This window comes from Eleutherodactylus coqui, chromosome 11, assembly GCF_035609145.1.
Source record: "Eleutherodactylus coqui strain aEleCoq1 chromosome 11, aEleCoq1.hap1, whole genome shotgun sequence".
NCBI lineage: Eukaryota > Metazoa > Chordata > Amphibia > Anura > Eleutherodactylidae > Eleutherodactylus > Eleutherodactylus coqui.
In genome coordinates, this window is record NC_089847.1 from 120,767,959 (window position 1) to 120,790,207 (window position 22,249).

The following is a 22,249-nucleotide window of genomic DNA, read 5'->3' on the forward strand; positions in this document are numbered from 1 at the left end:
ACTCCTCTCTACTGGTGGTCTGCAGGGGGTGCCCTGAGCCCGGTCAACTTGTGTGCCCCTATACATCCACTGGTCCCAACACCTCCTAACAGTCTGGTCAGATGCTCTTCTCTACTGGTGGTCTGTAGGAGGCATACTGAGCCAGGTCACCTTGTGTGCCTTCACACATCCACTGGTCCCAACACTCCCTAACAGTCTGGTCAAATGCTCCTCTCTACTGGTGGTCTGTAGGGGACTGCCCTGAGCCCGGTCACCATGTGTGCCCCTACACATCCACTGGTCCCAACACCTCCTAACAGTCTGGTTAGACACTCCTCTCTACTGGTGGTCTGTAGGGGGCGTCCTGAGCCCAGTCACCTTGTGTGCCCTCACACATCCACTGGTCCCAACACCTCCTAACTGTTTGGTCAGACACTCCTCTCTACTGGTGGTCTGTCAGGGGTCCTGAGCCCGGTCACCTTGTGTGCCTTCACACATCCACTGGTCCCAACACCACCTAACAGTCTGGTCAGACGCTCCTCTTTACTGTTGGTCTGTAGGGGACCGCCCTGAGTCCGGTCACCTTGTGTGCCCCCATTCTCTGGTCCCAAGACCTCCTAACATTCTGGTCAGGCGCTCCTCTCTACTGGTGGTCTGTAGGGGGCGTCCTGAGCCTAGTCACCTTGTGTGCCCTCACACATCCACTGGTCCCAACACCTCCTAACAGTCGGGTCAGACACTCCTCTCTACTGGTGGTCTGTCAGGGGTCCTGAGCCCGGTCACCTTGTGTGCCTTCACACATCCACTGGTCCCAACACCTCCTAACAGTCTGGTCAGACGCTCCTCTCTACTGGTGGTTTGTAGGGTGCGTCCTGAGCCTGGTCACCTTGTGTGCCCCCATTCTCTGGTCCCAACACCTCCTAACATTCTGGTCAGACGCTCCTCTCTACTGGTGGTCTGTAGGGGGCATCCTCAGCCCGGTCACCTTGTGTGCCCTCATGCATCCACTGGTTCCAACAACTCCTAACAGTCTGGTCAGATGCTCCTCTCTACTGGTGGTCTGTAGGGGGTGTCCTGAGCCCAGTCACCTTGTGTGCCTTCACACATCCACTGGTCCCAACACCTCCTAACAGTCTGGTCAGACGCTCCTCTCTACTGGTGGTTTGTAGGGTGCGTCCTGAGCCTGGTCACCTTGTGTGCCCCCATTCTCTGGTCCCAACACCTCCTAACATTCTGGTCAGACGCTCCTCTCTACTGGTGGTCTGTAGGGGGCATCCTCAGCCCGGTCACCTTGTGTGCCCTCATGCATCCACTGGTTCCAACAACTCCTAACAGTCTGGTCAGATGCTCCTCTCTACTGGTGGTCTGTAGGGGGTGTCCTGAGCCCAGTCACCTTGTGTGCCTTCACACATCCACTGGTCCCAACACCTCCTAACAGTCTGGTCAGACGCTCCTCTCTACTGGTGGTTTGTAGGGTGCGTCCTGAGCCTGGTCACCTTGTGTGCCCCCATTCTCTGGTCCCAACACCTCCTAACATTCTGGTCAGGCGCTCCTCTCTACTGGTGGTCTGTAGGGGGCATCCTCAGCCCGGTCACCTTGTGTGCCCTCATGCATCCACTGGTTCCAACACCTCCTAACAGTCTGGTCAGATCCTCCTCTCTACTGATGGTCTGTAGGGGGTGTCCTGAGCCCAGTCACCTTGTGTGCCTTCACACATCCACTGGTCTCAACACCTCCTAACAGTCTTGTCAGACGCTCCTCTCTACTGGTGGTCTGTCGGGGGTCCTCAGCCCGGTCACCTTGTGTGCCCTCATGCATCCACTGGTTCCAACACCTCCTAACAGTCTGGTCAGATCCTCCTCTCTACTGGTGGTCTGTCGGGGGTCCTAAGCCTGGTCACCGGTTTAGGAACATTCTGTTCTTTTATGATTATTTACACTTGATAATCTGAAGGATTAAAATGTTTGAGTACTGCCCAGAGAAGGATGTGAGTCTTAGTCATTTAGTCTTTGATCTTAGCTGTAAAGGAGTGAACTGTCAATAACTGAAATAGTCTTTATGACATTATGATAAAATATCTTTGGAAGAGCCCAATGATTGCTGCAGGACAAGAGTCTGCTATAGATTGAGCCGTTGCAGTGCTCGTCAGCCGCCATCACTGGTGTCATGACTATGGAAACAAAGTTCCACTGTCCAGTTAAAGGAGTTGTCTGAAAAAAAAATGCCAATCTTCTTTTTGAGATGAGCTGCAATACCAGTGCAGCATCCAAGGAGCGGCCCATAGCCGAGGAGACAGCGAGGTTGAGAAAGGCCTTCTTACGGGACTCTACCATCTCCTCCTACTAAGGGTAGCTGAGGACCCGACCCTGTTACTGCTGGGGGAGATCAGAGAGGAAGTAACTGGGGGTTACCTTGAGTCCATTTGTCACACGTGACGCCACCGTTTCGTCCTCTGCGGTGAAACTTGACGATGAAATAAAGTAGTCCACACACAGGGAAACTTTCTGAACAAAATCAGTAACTTGATAAAGTCCAAACCACATCAACAGTCCTGGCACAGATAAAACAACTCAGAGTGGTGTGAGAGGGAGGATTCTCTGGATATCTTGGGTGATCCACAGTCCCAGTTATCTGTGTGATCCAGCTCCCGGAGACTCTTTCTCTCTCACTCTCTACCGGTTCACACTCACGTTAGTTGTGCCTTCCTCGCTTTGAAGTGGCTTGTCTCACTCTCAGCACTCAACATTTATACCGAGGCTTCCTGGGCAGGCTGGGTCCAGACTGAGCATCAGACCATCGCTCAGCCATCTCCATGATCCACACATAGAGCGGTCTGTGTAGTTTCAGATGCTCACTTCTAGTCTACTGCTCAGACTGCCTATTCTGTCTCTTCCTAGCATCCTTGCAAACACATACATATATATAAAACGTAGTCACGTGACTGAGGGCCGCTGTATGCGGTGATTGGCTGAGCCGCGGCACTTGAGAACCAATCAGAGCCAACGCTTCCTGTAGGCGGTGTTTTTGAAACCCCTGACCAGGAAGCACTGGCTTAAGACTACAAACAAGTGCCGGAGCTGTGGAAGAGAAGTGCGGTGGAGTGGACAACGCCTGTTAGGTAATGTATTGGTTTTTTGTGTTTTTTTTTTTATGTAGCCAGGGCTACTGTAAAAGTTGCATTGCACCGCACTAAAACCGTATTGTCATGCGATGCAACACAAAGGAAGGCTCCATAGGGGAACATGAGCTACAAAATATAGCAAATCGCAGCAATATCCAGCATGCCACCATTTTTTTCTTGTAATGTAACCGCCTACAAAACATTGCTAACGTTAAGGAACCCATAGGAAAGCATGGGCTTCACATACATGCGATTTGCAGTGCTGTCGCATCGCGTGAAGATCGCGCCATTTTGTCGGACATGTGAAAGCAGCCTTAGGGCGCCCACCCACTGGCGATTTTTTTCCCTGCGAAATTCGCAGCATTTTTTTCTCTGCAGGGGTCTATGGGACTTGTAATGTTAAAATCGCGATCGCGCAAAATCGCAATTTACCGCGAAATCGCGATTTTGCGCGATCGCGATTTTAACATTACAAGTCCCATAGACCCCTGCAGAGAAAAAAATGCTGCGAATTTCGCAGGGAAAAAAATCGCCAGTGGGTGGGCGCCCTTAGATGGCACAGCAGTTGAGAGAAGTTTCACTTCCTTGCAGCTTTTCTCCCATATTTTGTGACACTCTTGTCCATATCATATGTTAGTAAATCACTGATATAATGTCATTTTCTTATATAAAAGCAAATTAACCCTTTCCAATCCACTGTCTGACCTCTGAAGACATTATGATTTAAGGCTGTACAGCTCCGATGTTGGAAGACGTCCGTCAGGGTTCTCTTACTGTATGTTGCCAGCCTCTCTGCTGTCGGATCCTATCCAATGTGTCACCTCATGCAGTACTGGCTTTAGCCAGCAGATAGCACCGTTAGTAATGGCAGAAAAAGAGTAAGCCCCCTAGGAAAACCAGGATACAAATTGGATTGGAAAAGGGTTAAAACAAGCGTTTGCCTCCTTCGGGCCGCGGGCAGACATCTTCCAGGCCCTTTGGTTGCAGTTCCTTGACTCCTTTCTTTGCTGCGCCCCTCGGGGAGGTCAGAGCTCCTCGTGATTACTGCCGTAATGAAGTTATTTTCTTAGATTTAGTTACTTTTATCATTGCAAGTGGCGTCTGCTCCGAGCCTCTCGTAACAACCCTCTAAAGCCGCTGATGTGAAGGATTTCAAACAAGCGCCGCTCTCACATAGATGACCTCCCGGAATTTTTTTTTTTCATTTTTGCAGAATTTCAGCAAGCTCTTGGTGGGACGCGCATTGTGATCGAGAGCCGTGTTGATCCTGGAGAATGCTACATTTGTGTCATACCTTTTGTGGGACTATAATGCAGGCTCTGGAAAGCCTGAATATCCAAACATCGGACTAACAAGGTTTCTGCAAAGTGATTCATCTGCACTTTCTTGGATATTTTCCCACCAGCGGCGAAGACTGACAGTGGAGAAACGCCAATGCCCATTACTCACAACCGGGCACAGAAGTCAGCTGAAGAAGGTTGGCACCCAAGGACGACGTAAAAAACAGGCAAAAAAGAGGCTGAAAGGACCCAAACAGGCATGCAAATATATTCACTCCCTTGATGTATGGCGCCTCCTGTGTTGGCGATAAGAATCGCATTGTTTTCTAGTGTTGGGTTTTAATTGGCATCGTAAGCACCCGCTGCTATAGGACAAGGACGTTGAAAGCAGGGTTCACATCTTAAGCCCTTAGTGACCGCCAATACGCTTTTTTACTGACTAGGAGCAGAAAAAAACTCAGATTCTGACAGATTAACCTCTTACATGCCATGGTCAATAGCAACCGAAGTATGTAAGCAAATGACAGAGGGAGGGGGCTCCTACTATCACCCATCAGCACCCCGCAATGTGATGGCAACGTACCAATGGGTTCCCATGGCAGCTAGAAGCTTGACGAAGTCTTCTATGTCCGTCATGTAACTTAGCCTATTAGACCCTGCTTCTGCCAGGATCTAATAGGTAGCTAGCATAGGCATAGTACAATGCACTGTAATGCTGTGTACTATGCTAGAGATTGAACCATCGCATCTTCGAGTTCCCTTGAGGGACTAAAATTAGTGTGAAAAGTTTAGTTGAAAAAATATGTATTTTTCCCACAAAAAAACCTTTTTAGGGTGCCTACCCACTAGCGTTTTTTTTTTTCGCTGCAATTTCGCCGTGTTTTTTTTTTTTTTCCAAATGTCAATGGGACGAGCGGGCAGATACTCGAAAAGGACGATACTCACTCTGTCCTTAATGAGTATGCTCGCTCATCTCCAATTACCAAGTTTGTAACAACCCAAATAATAAAAAATCATTTATTTTGCGTGCTTTGGTGAACACCGTAAAAATAATTCTAACAGAATCGCTATTTTTCTTTCATTTGCCTCTCAAAAACGCGCTAAAAAGCGATCCAAAAGTTAAATGTACCCCAAAAATCTACAACTCTACCCACAAAAAGAATACAAGTCCTCACAGAGCTTATAGTAAACTAACAATGCTCTGGGTCTTAGAATGCGGTAACACAGATTCAATTATTTCACTTTAAGGCCAGATCCACATGGCCGTAGGTGTTTTTACTTGCGCCCGCTGGCACCGTAAAAACAAGGCCATTTATGAACGGTTCCGGCATCATGCTCCGTCTCCCAGTTGTGCAGAGGTGACCTCTTTGTCATAGTCGCCCCAGTGTCAGGCACTCCCTCTCCTCTTACGCACTGTGGGGTTCTTCACCCCGGGGTCTGGCTGCTCATCTTCGGCGAGGCCCCAAATCATCAGAGCCCTCTGGTGCTCCTTTCTACTGCTCCTCAGCTGTGCTACCTAGATGCTCTTCCAGCTCTCTGTGCACTTGCGGGCCACAGGTCAACTTCTGCAGCCTCACACTGCCAGTCCTCTTTCCCCGCCCCCCTCCCAGGTCGCATCACTAACCAGAGGAGAAGGGGCTAACGTAACAAAGGGACCCCTTCTTATAGTGAGCTGCTGGTAAGAGGGGAGCTGGGCACCCCTCACCCCTCTTACAGACCGATGAATTTGACTAAGCTGCAATACCACAGTCCACAGTGGCGCCGTGTCTACAAGAAAGCAGCCATGTTTTTTCTCACTCAGCGTCTTTAGAGCCATAGTCTTGCAGATTGAGTCCTATAATAAACCCGTCCATAACACGGATACCACGAACTCTTCCAGCAAACGTCCTCCTGCTGTGTCCTTCTATTGTATGGATTGATTGCTGTTCAATGATGATGGCTCAGATGACTCCTGTGCCGGATGTTCAGGAAGGTTCCAACGTGTGAATTATAGATGGGAAGGTGCAGTGTATCCGTGGGAACCTTGTCTCTTTATTATAACCCCCTATTAATAATTAATTGCTGTATCTAGGACGATGAGATGGGGGAGGGGGGTGTTCATTAGATCAATCAGATAACCATTCCCCGTAACGTCCTATGTACAGAGATGGCAGAGCTGAGTTTTGTCTTTGAACTTTCTTCTTGCGATGACCGAGTTAAGACAAGGCAGAAGATTGCAGTCCTATGTAAAGCCACAGATAGGATTGTAGGGCATATGTTGCCCTATCTTTGGTCTTACCCTGTCTTAGGCATTACTGTTGAGCGACCGAAAGAGGAGAACCCTGTTTTGGGTTGTACTTTGCTAAAAGTTTGGTTTGTCGAGAACACGAACCTTGGCTGTTTTGTCTGCTAAAAGAAGAGGAAGGAAAAGGAAGAGAAAAGAAGAAGGAATAGGAAGGAAATGGAAGGAAAAAAGAGGGAAATGGGAGGGAAAAGAAGAAGGAACAGGAAGGAAATGGAAAAGGAAGACAAAAAAGAGGGAAATGGGAGGGAAAAGAAGAAGGAACAGGAAGTAATTGGAAAAGGAAGGCAAAAAAGGAAACAGTAGAAGAACAAAGGAAAAGTATTTTTCCTTTTTCTTCTTTTCCCTATATTTCCTTCTTCTTTTCCATCTTCTCCTTCTTTTTCCTTCTTGTTCTCCTTTTTTCTTATTTTTCTTCATCAACCTTTCCTTAAAAGCAGTTCGGAAGTACTTAGTTAAATACACTCCCAGCTGACCTAAGACTGTTCTACAAAGCTTTTATGGCTCTTAGGCCCAATGTCCACGAGATTCGCAAATCAAGCCGCCCATAGGGATGCATTAGCATCCGCAAAGCAGCTAAAACATGCGGATGTGATCTTTTTCCTCGCAACATGCTCCATTACCCTGCGGATCCCGGAGGGACGGCTTTCATTGAAGTCAATGGAAGCTTTCTGATCCGCGGCCGCAGCTGTCACTGTAGACATGCCACGGATCCAAGGGAAAGCAGGAGATTAAAAAACAAAAAAGAAAGCCTTGCGCATGCATTCGGACGCGTTGGCCAGTGCCCGGACGCATCCACCGTGCTGAAGGAGGAAGATTCGGCTGGCATGGCGGAGACCCACGCTGGATCGGAAAAGGTAAGAAGCGGTCTTTTTTATGTCCATGGCTGCGGGCACAGGCGGATTGCACATGCGTGCAAGTGGACATGAGGCCCTAGACAGTGTTATACACCAGTTTTAGTTGTGACGTTCCAGTTTGCTTTGAACTAATTCAGACTGAACCAAACTTTTTGCCAAAATTCGTCAAAATGGCAAAATCAAACTTGTCAAAAGTTCACTCATCACTATTTGGCATCCTGCACATGGAACCTTTATGGTAGCACACGGAGCTCTGTGGTTCAGTGTTATAGGTCTATAGGTGCTCAGCATGCCGCCACTTGCTGCCTCCAATATTGGAGTTGTATATAGCTACAGTACGGGTCCGAAGACTGCTCAGGACTTTAATGGTGCTGTAATACAGTTGTGTGCACGAGCCTCTATAGTTGAATGGGTCATCTATGCAGGTGAACCGAATGCTTCCATCATAGATTACAAGCTGATCATTGGGACCCCCAGCGGCAGGAAGCCCTGTAATCAGCTTATCATTATACCCCCCTTCTGACAAAAATGCATTGTCCAAAGCAGAGAACCCCTTTAAATCAGTTGCCCATGACTTTTACCATCGATGACTTATCCTCAGGAGAGTTCAGCAATACTTGATCGACGGGGGTCCACCGCTCAGGATCAGCTGGGCCGCCGTCAGTGCGGACAGCACTGGAAGCAGATAGCGCTGTCACCATTGGAGCCGCCCAGGTTGGCATTGCAGTGAATTTAATGTAAACTGTGCTTGCATTACCAACCTGGGCAGCTGCAATGTGAATAGCGCTATATGCTTCCAGCGCTGTCCGCACTGACAACCAATGATTGCTCGGGGTCCTGAGTGGTGGGCCTCCGCTGATGAACTATTGATGACCTATCCTAAGGACATGCTACATTATTTTTACTAGGACTATTAGAATAAAAAATGCCTATGTGATTCCACCCATTCCAATGAATGGGGCTATGTCATCGGATTTTCGGATCAATGCCCTAAGAGCATTGGACCTGCTGCAAAACCTGGATGAGCTCAAAAACATGATACAAGAAGTAGGAGTGCAGCAGCTCCAGCAATCAGTCCGTTATCAGCATTTAGTGCAGCGATAAGAGTATATTATGGGGATGATAATGGGATGCCTGCTGGCCCCGCAGCACGTCCGCTGGAGAATAACACCGCCACTTCTTCTCAGTAAATTATACGTAGAGCGGTTTATCCAGAACTCACCTATTGATGACCTGTCCTCACGTAAGGCAATGAAAGCTGTGCCCGCATTAGCCACCCGGGCGGCTGCAATGTGGATAGAGCTGTCCACACTGGCAACAGGCCAGATAATAGCTGATCGCCGGAGGCTTGGAGCGGCAGACCCCTACTGATCAACTATTGATGAACTGACGATTGTTAAGCTCTAAGCACGATGCAAACACTTATACACTTCCGTGGACCTTATACACTCTCGCATACGATACTGTATAGTGGCACTATAAACTGACATGCCTAAAATCATGGGACAGGAACTAATATCATGTAAGACGCTCTCAATTCCACAAGTCAGCAGAAGACGTGTGGAGAGATGTTGAGCAATGCCATCTGGGTATGAATGGAACTCTCCACCACATCCCATAAATGCTCATTTTGGACTCATGGTGGGTGATCATGCCGGCCGCACCATTCATAGGAAGTCTCCAGAATGCTCCTCAAACCAATTCTGGATAACCTAGGCCCAATGGTAGGATGCATTATCCTGCTGAAATATCTCATCATCGTGGGGGTACAGGAAGTCCATGAAGGCCTGCAAATGGTCACCAAGCAGTGAAACATAGCGGCCATTGTCAATGATGTGTTTAGGTGGAACAGTGGACCCAACCCATGCCATGAGAACACACCCCACCAGTATGGAACCACCACCAGTCTGCTTGGTACTTTGTTGACAGCTTGAGTCCATGGCTTCATGGGGTCAGCACCACACACAAACCCCACCATCAGCCTGAAAGAATTGGTACTGTGATTTATTGGATCTTGCCAAATGTTATCAGTCCTCTCGGGTCCAGTTAGCAATCTCACAGACTCAGGTGAGGCGCTGTGTCCAGTGTTGAGGTAGAGAAGATGAAGCCGCGAAGAAGGGAAGATCCGGAGCGTGCGAGAAGTGAGTAATTCTTATTTTCAGCCTCATGTCTGTGGGGCAGTAGGGACCCGCTGTGGATTCTCCATGGAGAATCCGTAGCGGGCCTGATTTTCCCCGTGGACATGAGGCCTTAGGGTGCTGCTTCGAGCAGCCACTACTGCATTGGTAGTTGCAAGTGGCTCCAGGATATGACCAGTCCTGGTGGGCTGTACGGCCACTCCACATTAGGGTGCTGCAGCACCCCAGTTGGGAATCCCTACTATATAGCAACGGTATCCAGCTTGTATCTCCCCGACCTGTTAGCACGGCACACTGCGAGGAGAAGCCTTGCAACAGCTGGAGAGCCGCAGGTTGGAGACCACTGCTCTGTAGCTATGATACGTATTATCGGCCATATTAACTAGGCATAGTTAATTATCACACCTACTTTTGTGTTTGGGCGTAAAAGGAAAGACATTCTGGAAAGACACTGGGTTGCCATAATAATAGGATAATAATAGGCTTTTACTTCCTCAAATGGGATCAGCTTGTTTTCCTGTTTAAGTAGAACTTGTTATCAGCGCACATCATTCGCCCTCCGCCGATGGGCTGTAAACCGGACCCCCGTCATAAATGTCAGGTACATACCGGTGCCACCAGGACTTCTCAGTCACATGGGCACTAAACTTTGATTATTTACGCAGTCTTTCTCTGTTACTGCCGTGGATTCCTCCCTTAGCGAGACCTCATATTGCCACTGACTGCAGGTTACTGTCGGACAGAACTCAAGTAACCTTTACTTTATGACACACTAGGAATGCCCGGTCTGTGTAGGCGACTATTCATATCTGTAGATACAGTCATTGGCAAAGGAAATCAATCACCAATAGAAGTTGTCAGAATCCAATGAAACTTTCTCTGTGATTGTAACATTGTTAGAAGGAAGTGATTACAATATCAGAGCAGAAGGATCATTTATTGTATACAAGATGTGATACGGGTGGGCATGGAGGCTCTAATACCCTGTTGTACCGCCTCAAGCTTGGATACAAGATGTGATACGGGGGGCATGGAGGCTCTAGTTCCCTGTTGTACCGCCTCTAGCTTGGATACAAGATGTGATACGGGTGGGCATGGAGGCTCTAATACCCTGTTGTACTGCCTCTAGCTTGGATACAAGATGTGATACGGGGGGCATGGAGGCTCTAGTACCCTGTTGTACCGCCTCAAGCTTGGATACAAGATGTGATACGGGGGGCATGGAGGCTCTAGTTCCCTGTTGTACCGCCTCTAGCTTGGATACAAGATGTGATACGGGGGGCATGGAGGCTCTAGTTCCCTGTTGTACCGCCTCTAGCTTGGATACAAGATGTGATACGGGTGGGCATGGAGGCTCTAATACCCTGTTGTACTGCCTCTAGCTTGGATACAAGATGTGATACGGGGGGCATGGAGGCTCTAGTTCCCTGTTGTACCTCCTCTAGCTTGGATACAAGATGTGATACAGGTGGGCATGGAGGCTCTAGTACCCTGTTGTACTGCCTCTAGCTTGGATACAAGATGTGATATGGGTGGGCATGGAGGCTCTAGTACCCTGTTGTACCGCCTCTAGCTTGGATACAAGATGTGATACGGGGGGCATGGAGGCTCTAGTACCCTGTTGTACCGCCTCTAGCTTGTATACAAGATGTGATACAGGTGGCATGGAGGCTCTAGTACCCTGTTGTACCGCCTCTAGCTTGGATACAAGATGTGATACTGGCGGGCATGGAGGCTCTAATACCCTGTTGTACTGCCTCTAGCTTGGATACAAGATGTGATATTGGCGGGCATAGAGGCTCTAGTATCCAGTTGTACCACCTCAAGCTTAGATACAATATGTGATACAGGGGGCATGGAGGCTCTATAACCCAGTTGTACCACCTCCAGCTTGGATACAAGACATGATACGGGGAGGCATGGATGCTCTAGTATCCTGTTATACCGCCTCTAGTTTTGATACAAGATGTGATACGGGCAGGCATGGAGGCTCTAGTGCCCTGTTGTACCGCCTCTAGCTTGGATACAAGATGTGATATGGAGGGCATGGAGGCTCTAGTGCCCTGTTGTACCGCCTCTAGCTTGGATACAAGATGTGATATCGACAGGCATGGAGGCATACAGGTTCCCTATGGCATTCTGCAGCATATCACTCCATATTTGCTGTAATTGGGCCTCTAAATCATGCAAACTCGTAGAGACCCTCCTCTCTACTGGTGGTCTGTAGGGGGCGTCCTGAGCCCGGTCACTTTGTGTGCCCTCACACATCCACTGGTCTCAACACCTCCTAACAGTCTGGTCAGAAGCTCCTCTCTACTGGTGGTCTGTAGGGGGCGTCCTGAGCCCGCTCACCTTGTGTGCCCTCACACATCCACTGATCCCAACACTTCCTAACAGTCCGGCCAGAACAGCCCGGTGGGGGACAATTCATCGATACGACCATCCAGCTTCCCACATCCCAATAATGCGCCCCTCTCAGACTCTGGTAACGGGGTGACATCTCTTCTCTGCATCGTAGAGGCATCTAGTGGTCAACAAGCTCTACACAGGCGGAAGAAGAGGTCACTACACACAAGGAGCCTCCGAGAGCCTCTTATAGGCCAAGGGGGGAACCACTTTTAGGGCCTCAGGTGACAAGACTGTTCATCTAATCACCACAACTCCCATCATTTATATATCTGCTTGAGATGGAACCGCAGGACGAGTTTTGCAGCAAAATGACAACACCAGTATTATACAATAAATGGCTCATGAGAGGTGGGGGCATTATTACAAATTTTGCATAAGGGCGCAGGAGCTCCAGACTGCACCTCTGAGCATAGCAAGGGGACACCTCACTCTAATACCCATCACAGTAACAACCCTATAAGTGTGCTGTACCTGGAACTGCAGTGCAGCCATGCCCAGCCCGCTCACTTTAATGGGCTGAGCTGCAGTACCAGGCACATCCACACTCATGCGGACATCGCCATGCTGGGTACTGCAGTAAAGAGCTATAGCGCTCCAATGAGCACCAATGCCTCTTCATTAAGGGAGAATTGGAAACATTTCTTATATTTTGTTACTGTTTGTTTAAGTCTGTACCATGGGTGAGGTGGGTGACTTTTGGAGGACTGGAAGTGGACTGCAAGTGAACTGGAAGTGAAGTGCTATTGTGGTGGTATAGAGCAAGCTGTATGCACGATGTATGGGTGAGTCCCCATGACAGCCCTGACAAGAGAACTCCGTGACGGAATTTAGTGAACAAAGAGATAGCAGCCAATACCTGGGTGTCCGATTGCCTCTTACAAAAGAATACGGTCCAGCGCCCACCAGAGCCACCGGCCTTTCTATACCCACTGAAGTTGGTTCCTCGCTTATGACTTGAATAAAGACGCTGTTGTGATGCATCATCCAAGTGCTGTTCCTCACCAACTACCTGCCTGAGGTCCTTGCAATGGGGCATATTCAGCCAGTATGGACATGCAAGCTTGGTGTTCCAAGGCTACAGCATACTGGAGTCCCCAAAGATGAAGGGTAAGGAGCTGGTCAAGAGTTCTGCATTTTCCTCTAGGCCAATACCTCTTCCTGAGGAACCATGGGTCACTGCCAGGCAGGGTTCTTCATGCACATCCTAAGGAGTGCATCGATTATATACCTATGACCTATCCTAAGGAAAACCACTTTAATATACATCCAAAGAGGTGTGTGGTAGAGGACTTCATCGTATGCCCTATTAGGCCATGTTTAGCAAAACGTTGCACAACTTTGTTGTTGAGGACCCTCATTCATGGGCATAACTAGCAGTTATGGTGTTAAGCAGAATAAGTAATGTAGATACACAGTGACTCCACCAGCAGAATAGGGAGTGCAGCTCTGCAGTATAATACACGATGTAACTCAGGAGCAGTACGGGGTAAGTAATGTATGTACTCAGTGACTCCACCAGCAGAATAGTGAGTGCAGCTCTGGAGTATAATACTGGATGTAACTCAGGATCAGTACAGGATAAGTAATGTATGTACACAGTAACTCCACCAGCAGAATAGTGAGTGCAGCTCTGGGGTATAATACAGGATATAACCCAGGATCAGTACAGGATAAGTAATGTATGTACACAGTGATCCACCAACAGAATAGTGAGTGCAGCTCTGGGGTATAATACAGGATATAACCCAGGATCAGTACAGGATAAGTAATGTATGTACACAGTGATCCACCAACAGAATAGCGAGTGCAGCTCTGGAGTATAATACAGGACGTAACTCAGGGTCAGTACAGGATAAGTAATATATGTACACAGTGACTCCACCAGCAGAATAGTGAGTGCAGCTCTGGAGTATAATACAGGATATAACCCAGGACAGGTACAGGATGAGTAATGTATGTACACAGTGACTCCACCAGCAGAATAGTGAGTGCAGCTCTGGAGTATAATACAGGATGTAACTCAGGATCAGTACAGGATAAGTAATGTATGTACACAGTGACTCCACCAGCAGAATAGTGAGTGCAGCTCTGGAGTATAACACAGGATGTAACACAGGATCAGTACAGGATAAGTAATGTATGTACACAGTAACTCCACCAGCAGAATAGTGAGTGCAGCTCTGGAGTATAATACAAGATGGAACTCAGGATCAGTACAGGATAAGTAATGTATGTACACAGTGACTCCACCAGCAGAATAGTGAGTGCAGCTCTGGAGTATAACACAGGATGTAACTCAGGATCAGTACAGGATAAGTAATGTATGTACACAGTAACTCCACCAGCAGAATAGTGAGTGCAGCTCTGGAGTATAATACAGGATGTAATTCAGGATCAGTACTGGATAAGTAATGTATGTATACAGTGACTCCACCAGTAGAACTGAGTAAAGGCATGGACACAAATAGAGAGAAAAAGTGTTTCTGCTCAACAATAAGTTTTAATTTGAGAGTAACGATGTGATGTGATACTGACAGTGACCAGAACATCATCTGCTCTTACCAGCGAGCCTCCAGATATCCAAAACATGATAGTGCGAATCTCCTCTAAACGTCCCTTTAACAGGCCGTGTAACTGCACACGCGGAGCATGAGGTCAGAAATTCTCTGCCTCATGCCAGATGTCCTGGTGCGGCCTCATGCAATGTCCCAACCGAGGAGGTAACTGGAAACTTTAGGTACCCCATTAATATTTATCTATTCCAAGGATCACACCTGTCATCGATCATGTGTTCCAGAATAAACAGGAAACTGGGCTCTGGAAATGTAACGGATTCTTCAGAACCTGGATGTACATGAAGTATCAGGACTGCAGTGTATTTATTATATTTATCAACAAGCTTAAGGTATTGTGCGGCCTGGCGAGTAATGGCCGACGTCTGAGAACGTTGGAGTCTGAGGAGGGGCTCAGCTAGGGGATGGCTGATCAGGGGATTAACTAGCCATTCTTACCATACTGCAAAGTAGTCTGATGCTAAAGGACGCCAGATACGTTTAATGCAATGTCCATTGTGTCCAATAAACACTCTTTGCTCCACCATTGCCAAGATATACAGCTCTGAGCATCAACAATTGGAAGAGGGTAGAGGCATTACATGTAACTCTGCATAGGACCTCATTCAGCCATGACGATCATCAGCACCAATGAGTTCCAAACATGAGTCTTCGTGTTTTCTCCAACTTTACTTGGTATTCTTGAAATCTATATTCACTATTCCACTACCCCCTTTCTCTTCCTTGTTTCAGCTACAGTACCTCTGAGTGGAGATGGGTCCCCTGAACTGAACTCCCTATTCTGTTGCTGGAGTCACTGTGTATATATATTACTTATTCTGTACTAATCCTGAGTTACATCCTGTATTATACTCCAGAGCTGCACTCACTATTCTGCTGGTGTAGTCACTGTGTACATACATTACTTATCCTGTACTGATCCTGAGTTACATCCTGTATTATACTCCAGAGCTGCCCTCACTATTCTGCTGGTGGAGTCACTGTGTGCATACATTACTTATCCTGTACTGCTCCTGAGTTACATCCTGTATTATACTCCAGAGCTGCACTCACTATTCTGCTGGTGGAGTCACTGTGTACATACATTACGTATCCTGTACTGATCCTGAGTTACATCCTGTATTATACTCCAGAGCTGCACTCACTATTCTGCTGGTGGAGTCACTGTGTACATACGTTATTTATCCTGTACTGATCCCGAGTTACATCCTGTTTTATACCCCAGAGCTGCACTCACTATTCTGCTGGTGGAGTCACTGTATACATACATCACTTATCCTGTACTGATCCTGAGTGACATCCTGTATTTAACTCCAGAGCTGCACTCACTATTCTGCTGGTGGAGTCACTGTGTACATACATTACTTATCCTGTACTGATCCTGAGTTACATCCTGCATTATACCCCAGAGCTGCACTCACTATTCTGCTGGTGGAGTCACTGTGTACATACATTACTAATCCTGTGCTGCTCCTGAGTTACATCCTGTATTATACTCCAGAGCTGCACTCACTATTCTGCAAGCTCCAGAGCTGAAATCTACCAGCATTCCTTGCTGGTTCGGTGTCTGCATGTATTTTGCTCATGTGATTTCCATTCTTTGAAGTGTCATCTTGACATCAGAGAACAATCGCACGTTACAAAAGCTGAGCGACCAACAGGTAGCTGTGCAGCCAATGAGTTGTAATACCAGCTATAATGACACTTATTAAAAGAGCTATCTAATCTATATTTGCTGTTTATTTGACCTGAAATCTATTGCTCCCTGTTATCAGTCATTGTAATGTTTTTTTAAAGAGCTTACTGGAGAGTCTAGGTAATGATCTGCCCCCGTGATGGTCACTAGATTATATGTATTACATCTAGAGCTCATTTAAAACTGTCGGGAATGCGGTTCTTCACCTGGACGCTCGGCGCCTCCGTATCCGCAGGTGCACAGAGTTCAGGAAATACTCAGATCCCGGCAATCCAAGTACATAAAAAAAGCACTTGGCGCTTGAGTAAAGTTTAAAGAATGTTACGGGTGACTGACACAAAGTTGCACAAGGTGAAAGTAAGGTCTGTAGTGCAAGATGATTCAGGCACAGAACTTCTAAAGTAGTCGGACACCCACCCTTCTCTTTATAGAGTCATGTTGGTGTCACCCAACCCTCTATTATGGCCCTTTGAATCCCATATTACTCATCGAGGTCTGAATACGTAACGTACATCCTGCTGGTGCCGCCAGACGTCAGACGTAGATATACAGTAGAACGGAATGTAGGTTACGCTCTATTAAAGGGGACTCTATTAGTACTGGCTTTAGCCAGCAGATAGCGCTGTTGCATAGCGGCAGAAAAAGAGTAAGCCCCCTAGGAAAACCAGGATACAAATTGGATTGGAAAGGGTTAAGGTCTCTTTCACACGACCGTATGCGTTTTCCCGCTGGCTACATCACGGCTGAAAAAAGGCTAAATCAAGTCCCGATCTAAATAAGCGTTCACACAGGCGGCTGCGGCGTGTTAGTGAAAATATACGCTGCAGCACAGAAATTCCTCGGTCGGCATGGATTTTCGGTACGGCTTGTAATAGATAAATAGAGCCAGCTGTAATGTTTTCTCAGCGTTGGATGCAGCTACCCCCCCCCCCTCCTCTATTTTTTTTCAGCTCCCATAAGCGCATCTCAGCAAAAAGATACGGTAAGACCTATCTTTTCCAGCAGCGTATAAAATTGGTCGCCATTTTTGGTCGCCGATGTCCGATTCTTCTCAATGTTTTTTACGTGGTTAAAAATCGGTCATGTGACTGAATACATTGGAGTCCAGCGCTTCAGATGTTCATGATTTTTTGATCGCAGCTAAATTAGCCACGGAAAAACCCCTGTGTGAATAATATAAGGCCTAATAGACACAGTTACTGCTGTTATAAAGAGGATAAATAACTGTGCTCTCCAGTGTACATAATTATGTTGCCATACTCTACACCCAACTGATGCTGCCATATAGTGCATATGAATAACACTGCCGTAGTGTACATAAAAATGATGCCACTATATAGTGCACATAAATAGCACTGCTATACTAAACATATAAGTAATGCCACCATACAGTGCACATGAATACTGTCATTCTGAACATAGAACTAATCCCACTATTAGTGCAGATAAATAATACTACAATACTGAAGACATAACTAATGCCACTATGTAATGTACAGAAATAACACTGTAAATAGATCTAATGCCATCCTACTGTGCACATAAACAGCATTGCCAAAGTGTACATAGAACCAAACCCAACATATAGTGTACAATAACTGCATTGTCATACTGCATATAGAACTTATGCCACCCTATAGTGCACAGAAATAACACCGCTTCACTGTACATGAACCTAATGACACAATATAGTTTATATAAGTAAACTGCTATAATTAATTTAAAATCAATACCACCATGTAGTGCACATAAACTACACTTCTACACAGTGTAATCAATACCACCATGTAGTGCACATAAACTACACTTCTACACAGTGTAATCAATACCACCATATAGTGCACATAAACTACACTTCTACACAGTGTAATCAATACCACCATATAGTGCACATAAATAACACTGACATATTGTATAAAGAATTAATGCCACCCTATAGTGCACATAAATAAGACTGCCATACTGTACATAGAACCAATACTAGCATATAGTGCACATGGATAACATTGCTATTCTCTATATAAAACCAATACCACCATATATGTGCACATAAATGACACTGCCATACTATACATAGAACCAATACACCATATGAACATAACACTTCCATACTGTACATAGAACCATATAGTGCACAAAAATAATACTCCCATTCTGTACATACAACCAATGCCACCATATTTTGCACATAAATAACACAGCCATATTGTACATATAACTAATACCACTATACATTGCACATAAATAACACTGCCATACTGCACATAGGACGAGTACCACCATAGACTGCACATAAAGAACACAGCCACTCTATATATAGAACTAATACCCCCTATAGTGCTAATATACAAAACTGTCATACTGTACATAGAGCCAATACCTCCATATAGTGACATAAATAACAATGCTTTCCTGCACATAGAACCAATGCACCATATAATACACATAGCTAACACTGCCGTACTGTACATAAAACCAATGCCACCATATAGTGCACATATAAAAAACACTGACATACTATACAAGGAACGAAAAACACTCAGGTAGTGCACATAACTTACAGTTCTATATTGTACATACAACCAATTCTACCATATAGTACACATAAAAAACACTGCGATACTGTACATAGAACCCCTGCCACCCTCTAGTACACACAGCTAACACTGCCATACTGTACATAAAACCAATGCCACCATATATTGCACATAAATATCTACTGCCCTACTATACATAGAATGAAAAGTGCCATATAGTGCACATAAATAATAGTGCCATATTGTAAGCCAATACCACCATATAGTGCACATAAATAATGCTGCCATATTGTAAGCCAATACCACCATATAGTGCACATAAATAATGCTGCCATATTGGCCATAGAGCCAATACCACCATATAGTGCACATAAATAAATCTGCCATACTGTACATATAACCAATTCCACTATATAGAGCACATAAAAAACACTGCTAAACTAAACATAGAACTAATATACCATTGCCATAATTAAAAACATCTCCCATTAACAGTGTCATCATTTCGTTGACCAATCATTAGTTAACAATTTATTGCTAATGACCAAAGAACATGTAGAACAAGTTCTGTACTTGGTCTGATCTATGGAACTGCCCCTTACAGTATAGTTATCAGAGACGTGTCCACCCGCCTGTCCATCACATGACCCAGACTGATTTTTATTTAGTAGCAATGAAGGATCTTATTGAGTGACAGCATGCAGAGATCTTGAAAACCGCGAGGAATTCACAAAGAGCGTAATTAGAAAACCGTACAACTTTTCATTACACAAGGAATACGTTTTATTTGCTGAGAGCGGAATATCTCATTATCACTATGTAAGATCATATATGAACCGTGGGCGCCCCCTACTGGTCATAGACTAGTTTCTTCACCTCTCCTCCTCTGGTACAGCACAGATTCCATCTTCTAGTGTCACAGCCAATGGCCGATATGTTAAAGAACTCCGTTCTTTATTATGAAAGATAAGAGGACCATTTGTAGAGTGTTGAGTCTAATTAGCGGGGCTCACCTACTTGTGCCCTTCCACTACCTGTTACAGTTTTATGCCTTTATGACACTTATCTTGTTTGCCCTCGATAAGACAGTGAGTAACACGAGGCAGTGTCAGGAGCCGCAGTCCTCTTCTGACTATCAAGAGCTCCTGATTGTTGGCCAACAACTTCAATAGTAGTTTTATGATGCCCATTAAACTCCTGAGCGCCAGGAGACGGGGCTGCCCCACCACAGGGCAGATGCCAGGGAACAGGGTGATGACTTTAGGGCTCTGTGTGAATGCACATAAACATGTCGCTTGCCAATGAGTACTTATCAGTCCGATAGTGAAATCAGACCTGATATGAAGACAGTAGCCGAACATTCAATGCACCCGGCGGCGATATCCTCCCGAAACTTCATGACCTCAGGAACATCGCCGCAAGCCTTTCCGCTCTGCTACATCTAATCATGAAGTAGTAGTTACACTTCGTGACGGGCCAGGTTGAGGGGTATGCAGGGGTAGGTGACTGCCTAGGGTGCCACAGGTCAGAGGGGCTGCAATTTCATTGGTTATTTTTTTTTTGCAGCACTTAAGTTTCTATACAACGAGCGCTTCCATCAGTCCCTGGGAGCACTGAGCATGTTTTGCATTGCCCACCGCTCTTCACTCCCAACTGATTCTCCTCTGCTCTGGATTCAGACACCCCTCGTATCTGTTTTAATTATGGGGTTGGATCTGAGACGTCTTGTAACTGTGGGCTTGAATAAGGGGTCTGTATTAATTATAGGGGTTGATTGGGGTCCAGTGGAAATGCAACATGGCCTCCCAGCTACACGTTATTTATAACACTGGTGTCTTCTCTTGTGGCAGAGGGGCCTTTGGACACCATCAGGCTCCAGTGCTTGGATGTGACTGCTACTTCTGCACCCACTACAGCTTACACCCCTGGTCAAAGATGTCTCAGCAGCAAATTGCAGTTTCCAGGAGAAATCACCAACATGGTCTGGGCCAAATGGAGAAGAAAAATAAAATAAGTCATGGCATTAAATATTTATACTGCCTGTATCTATTTACTTTAAGATGTGTCTACATCTGAGACGTCTTGTAACTGTGGGTTTGAATAAGGAGTCTGTATGATCTGGGGGTCTGTATTAATTATAGGGGTTTATTGGGGTCAAGTGGAAATGCAACATGGCCTCCTAGCTACACGTCATTTATAACACTGGTGTCTTCTCTTGTGGCAGAGGGGCCTTTGGACACCATCAGGCTCCAGTGCTTGGATGTGACTGCTACTTCTGCACCCACTACAGCTACACCCCTGGTCAAAGATGTCTCAGCAGCAAATTGCAGTTTCAAGGAGAAATCACCAACATGGTCTGGGCTAAATGGAGAAGAAAAGTAAAATAAGTCATGGTATTAAATATTTATACTGCCTGTATCTGTTTACTTTAAGATGTGTCTATATCTCTTTCATTAAGAGAGTAACATGTTTTTATTCAATGGGGAAAGGGGCAACTGCCTAATCTACTGGGGGCACCGAACCAACTTGTCCCGGCGCTGCATTTACCTGTCAGCAAAGTACTGCATCCTGCATTGTTTCTAGTAACCCACAACCTGCTCTGATTGTTAGGCTTCCCATAGTTTCTAGATAGCTGTCGACCGACTGCTTGTTCACCTGACAGCAATCTCAACAAACACCCCATAGACATGCACAAACAGCATGGTCTAACAGGCATGTAGTCTGTATGTAGAGAGGGGAGAAGCTGCTGTCAGCTCTGGCAACAGGTTATCTCTCCGAGAACAAGAGGATTGCACAGTTGAAATCCACCTGCCCGATTCTTATATCCCCCAGCGATGATCGTTCCTGTGGTCTTACACAGGAGGACCATCGCTCAGTGAATGGAGGCGGAGCGAGTCGAGAAATCGTTCCACCCGTCCATCTCCACTCACAGTCAATAGGCCGTCATTCATAAACAGGATGATGCCGCGGCAGACCAACGATGACTTTATGGTCTGCATGAAATCAGCAATGCCTCCTATTACATTTCCCACTTTGACCTCAACCAGGATGGAAGTGTAGTAGGAGTCACCGTTTCAATGGGAGTGAAGCTAGCGGTGACCACTAATGAAACCAATGCAGTGGCCCAAACGATCAGCAGGGATCCCAAGTGGCAGACTCTCACTGATCAACTATTAATAGATCCTCAGTAGTAGAAGTCCAGAATACCCCTTTAATTGCACTTAAAGGGGAGTCCCCTCATCACTGAACACTGTAACAGCACTATCACAGTGTCCAGTGACAAGTGGACTCCCCATGGGGATGAAGGAATTCCCTGCCACAGCTGTGACAGCTGTGGCAAAGGACTGTAATGCCAAACCATTGCTTTCCATGGGGCCG

At 46.3% G+C, this 22,249-nt stretch overlaps 1 long non-coding RNA gene across 1 annotated transcript in view; it reads left to right on the forward strand.

The window, feature by feature from the left end:
* LOC136581828 (uncharacterized) overlaps window positions 1-20,871 on the forward strand; it is a 32,433-nt gene extending 11,562 nt beyond the window's left edge. Inside the window, exon 3 of the long non-coding RNA XR_010787087.1 lies at window positions 20,722-20,871. This is a non-coding gene — a long non-coding RNA (uncharacterized lncRNA). The remainder of the gene's footprint in view (window positions 1-20,721) is intronic.
* The last annotated feature ends 1,378 nt before the right edge of the window (window positions 20,872-22,249 follow it).